The following is a 5,000-nucleotide window of genomic DNA, read 5'->3' on the forward strand; positions in this document are numbered from 1 at the left end:
AGTCAAATTAAGCCGCAGGCTCCACTCCTGGTGGTGCCCTTCCGTCAATTCCTTTAAGTTTCAGCTTTGCAACCATACTTCCCCCGGAACCCAAAAGCTTTGGTTTCCCGGAGGCTGCCCGCCGAGTCATCGGAGGAACTGCGGCGGATCGCTGGCTGGCATCGTTTATGGTTAGAACTAGGGCGGTATCTGATCGCCTTCGAACCTCTAACTTTCGTTCTTGATTAATGAAAACATACTTGGCAAATGCTTTCGCTTCTGTTCGTCTTGCGACGATCCAAGAATTTCACCTCTAACGTCGCAATACGAATGCCCCCGCCTGTCCCTATTAATCATTACCTCGGGTTCCGAAAACCAACAAAATAGAACCGAGGTCCTATTCCATTATTCCATGCACACAGTATTCAGGCGGGCTTGCCTGCTTTAAGCACTCTAATTTGTTCAAAGTAAACGTGCCGGCCCACCGAGACACTCAATAAAGAGCACCCTGGTAGGATTTCAACGGGGTCCGCCTCGGGACGCACGAGCACGCACGGGGCGGTCGCACGCCTTCGGCTCGCCCCACCGGCAGGACGTCCCACGATACATGCCAGTTAAACACCGACGGGCGGTGAACCAACAGCGTGGGACACAAATCCAACTACGAGCTTTTTAACCGCAACAACTTTAATATACGCTATTGGAGCTGGAATTACCGCGGCTGCTGGCACCAGACTTGCCCTCCAATAGATACTCGTTAAAGGATTTAAAGTGTACTCATTCCGATTACGGGGCCTCGGATGAGTCCCGTATCGTTATTTTTCGTCACTACCTCCCCGTGCCGGGAGTGGGTAATTTGCGCGCCTGCTGCCTTCCTTGGATGTGGTAGCCGTTTCTCAGGCTCCCTCTCCGGAATCGAACCCTGATTCCCCGTTACCCGTTACAACCATGGTAGGCGCAGAACCTACCATCGACAGTTGATAAGGCAGACATTTGAAAGATGCGTCGCCGGTACGAGGACCGTGCGATCAGCCCAAAGTTATTCAGAGTCACCAAGGCAAACGGACCGGACGAGCCGACCGATTGGTTTTGATCTAATAAAAGCGTCCCTTCCATCTCTGGTCGGGACTCTGTTTGCATGTATTAGCTCTAGAATTACCACAGTTATCCAAGTAACGTGGGTACGATCTAAGGAACCATAACTGATTTAATGAGCCATTCGCGGTTTCACCTTAATGCGGCTTGTACTGAGACATGCATGGCTTAATCTTTGAGACAAGCATATGACTACTGGCAGGATCAACCAGGGAGCTGCGTCAACTAGAGCTGAGCAGCCGGCCGCCCGGGAGTGTGTCCCGGGGGCCCGCGCGAACACGCAAGCGTCCGCTCAATCATTCTGCAAACAGGAGGAGGCTGAGCTCCCCTGCACAATACACCTCGAAACCCTCTCAGGTCCCGGCGGCGCGCAGCGCCGTCCCAAGTACTTGGTCGGGTTCGAGAGAGGCGCAATCGCCCGGAGTTAGGCGAGTAGACGCTTTCGGTGCGACCACCCGTGCTCCCAACTGAGCTTGCCGCTGCCGACAGAGGCCCGGGAGCGTGCTGTCGTGGCATTGCCGGCGGGAGACAACACGCGCCACCTACGGTGACCGGCAGCTCCAACGCCAGCGCCACAGAAGGACAAAAGCCCCACTTGGGTGCCGAAGCGAACTCTCCCAGCACAGCGCACGCGCCAACACATCCGCACAGCTGCGATACAAACCACCAGCGAGAACCGCTGGGGCGACCGAGCAGCAGACGGCGTCGCGGCGCCGAGCGCCGGGCGGCAGCGCATCCTCAACGCACACAGTCCTCAATCGGACCAGCACACTGAAGATGTCCACCGCGCTTCGCACCGGGCCCGCGAGGACCTACTTTGGCCGCACGGCGCCGCGCGCAGGGTGCGCCGGCGCGCAGCTGCGACGCCTGCCGCGTCCGTCGGCCGGCGCGCCTGCCACTGGCCGCCCCCACCAGCCGGCTGTAGCGCGTGCGCCCACGCACCGCGCGGCCAGCACGCCGGGAGGCGCCCCCTCACCGGCCGGGGACGGTCCCACCCAGCCACCGCCGCGTATCGCTTCACACCCAGATGCCGTTCAGTTTCGTCGGCATGGTGGGTATCGCTGGAACAACCGGTTAGTACCTCAACCTATCGTCGCCATCACCGATTCACCCCTAGCGAGAACAACCGCACCACAACAGGTTACCATTTGTTCATTTGCGTAACTTCACCAGAAAACGCAGGCGTCCATCGCCATTTGCAACTTCCACGATTATTGCATGCCTGTGTCAGGTGTCACGCCACACTACGTCTGCCCACATACACGCAACAAAATGTGCACGCCTAGACAATACGTGGAAGGTGGCCCCCGTACGTATGCGATGTCCATTGCTCGAACGACTGTCAACCGGCCTCTGTAGCATGTCGCAGATATGGAACGCGGTGCACCATGCCATCACGGTGTGTGAGGAGAGACGACTAGGTCCGAATACATCAACAGACAGCTCATGCTGATCGCCATCCACGGCGTCCGTTCCTCCCACACGTCTCTATGGCGTACCACACTGCAATCCAGCTCTCATAGGGAGACGACACGTAGCTGCGTGCACAATATTTGCACTGTATGGTCCGCCGTTTTTGGGCGCAGTCGTTGTACGGTCACACATGTGCCACGATGTATCATTCAGTACATAAGGACGAATGTGCAGTACAGATTGTGGTTTACGCGTACGACATTAGCGGACAGTTGACACAGGCCGCACCACAACGTAGCCTGAGTACGTCGCATGCGGAGGGCATTGAACATGCAAAGTTCTCACCAACCAGCTTGCGAAGGCAGGGGGCAAGGTGGGGACGTGGGGAGGGGCGGCATGTACGTCCTGCTGCCATCCACATTACAGTGTACAGCAGGAGCATGTGGAAAGTGAGCAAGACTTGCAAGGTGTTTAACATGAAGCGATACACAGGGGAGCGGGGAGTGCGAGTAGCGAACTATATTGCGAGGGTTGCGGGTGGGCAACACTACACTAATTGAACGAGTCGTATAACAATTACAGAGCAGGTTTAGGCGACAACGTGGGTTACGTTAGGCGACAACGTGGGTTAGGTTAAGGCACGACGTGGGTTAGGTTAAGGCACGACATGGGTTAGGTTAAGGCACAACATGGGTTAGGTTAAGGCACAACATGGGTTAGGTTAAGGCACAACATGGGTTAGGTTAAGGCACAACATGGGTTAGGTTAAGGCACAACATGGGTTAGGTTAAGGCACAACATGGGTTAGGTTAAGGCACAACATGGGTTAGGTTAAGGCACAACATGGGTTAGGTTAAGGCACAACATGGGTTAGGTTAAGGCACAACATGGGTTAGGTTAAGGCACAACATGGGTTAGGTTAAGGCACAACATGGGTTAGGTTAAGGCACAACATGGGTTAGGTTAAGGCACAACATGGGTTAGGTTAAGGCACAACATAGGTTAGGTTAAGGCACAACATAGGTTAGGTTAAGGCACAACATGGGTTAGGTTAAGGCACAACATGGGTTAGGTTAAGGCACAACATGGGTTAGGTTAAGGCACAACATGGGTTAGGTTAAGGCACAACATGGGTTAGGTTAAGGCACAACATGGGTTAGGTTAAGGCACAACATGGGTTAGGTTAAGGCACAACATGGGTTAGGTTAAGGCACAACATGGGTTAGGTTAAGGCACAACATGGGTTAGGTTAAGGCACAACATGGGTTAGGTTAAGGCACAACATGGGTTAGGTTAAGGCACAACATGGGTTAGGTTAAGGCACAACATGGGTTAGGTTAAGGCACAACATGGGTTAGGTTAAGGCACAACATGGGTTAGGTTAAGGCACAACATGGGTTAGGTTAAGGCACAACATGGGTTAGGTTAAGGCACAACATGGGTTAGGTTAAGGCACAACATGGGTTAGGTTAAGGCACAACATGGGTTAGGTTAAGGCACAACATGGGTTAGGTTAAGGCACAACATGGGTTAGGTTAAGGCACAACATGGGTTAGGTTAAGGCACAACATGGGTTAGGTTAAGGCACAACATAGGTTAGGTTAAGGCACAACATAGGTTAGGTTAAGGCACAACATAGGTTAGGTTAAGGCACAACATAGGTTAGGTTAAGGCACAACATAGGTTAGGTTAAGGCACAACATAGGTTAGGTTAAGGCACAACATAGGTTAGGTTAAGGCACAACATAGGTTAGGTTAAGGCACAACATAGGTTAGGTTAAGGTACAACATAGGTTAGGTTAAGGTACAACATAGGTTAGGTTAAGGTACAACATAGGTTAGGTTAAGGTACAACATAGGTTAGGTTAAGGTACAACATAGGTTAGGTTAAGGTACAACATAGGTTAGGTTAGGTTAGGTTACACGTTGTTGTAAGGAAAGGTGTAGGGGGGGGCGGGGGCGGCAGGTTCGTTGATAGTGATTATAGTAAGTGAATGCTTGTGACATGATCAGATTTGTCACGTCAGGATGCACCTTTGGCTTATTAGAGGCGGCGCTCCAATTCTATGCTTGTGTCAGACCTGTGTCTTTGACTCATGTCATTGTTTGTGCGCTGTGACAGGAGGTACTATTGTGATGTTGGGTGCACCGTTGTATAGGACATGTGTGGGTGTTGGTGCCTGATCTGCGCAATGGTGGATGTCGAAAGGGTGGGATATTGTATTTTCCGCATGGACCTCCTGGTCTGGTTGTGATAGTGTGGATTGTGTAATGTGGCGGAGAGGATGCACTGGATGTTGTTCCATGCTGGTGCTTACATATTGTATGTGCGCCCGTTAGAAGCAGAGAGTGGTGCGTGATCAGAGTGGCTGGCTGACGTGTGGTTCCCATTGTGGGCAGACTCTTTCAGCATGTATACGGACAGTTGTATATATATTCTGTAGTTTGATGGCTCTGCATTGATTACTAATCAGCGCCGTGTGTACGGGTAATCTGGTTCCAGTCCAAAATGT

General features: G+C 52.5%; 1 non-coding gene across 1 annotated transcript in view; it reads right to left on the reverse strand.

Moving 5' to 3' along the window:
• Positions 1-1,289, reverse strand: part of LOC124746567 — a 1,909-nt gene extending 620 nt beyond the window's left edge. The window contains exon 1 of the ribosomal RNA XR_007011384.1: positions 1-1,289. This exon is cut by the window's left edge and continues 620 nt beyond it. This is a non-coding gene — a ribosomal RNA (small subunit ribosomal RNA).
• Between the last annotated feature and the right edge of the window lie 3,711 nt (positions 1,290-5,000).

The sequence above is a fragment of the Schistocerca piceifrons genome, unplaced genomic scaffold, assembly GCF_021461385.2.
Source record: "Schistocerca piceifrons isolate TAMUIC-IGC-003096 unplaced genomic scaffold, iqSchPice1.1 HiC_scaffold_351, whole genome shotgun sequence".
Lineage (NCBI taxonomy): Eukaryota > Metazoa > Arthropoda > Insecta > Orthoptera > Acrididae > Schistocerca > Schistocerca piceifrons.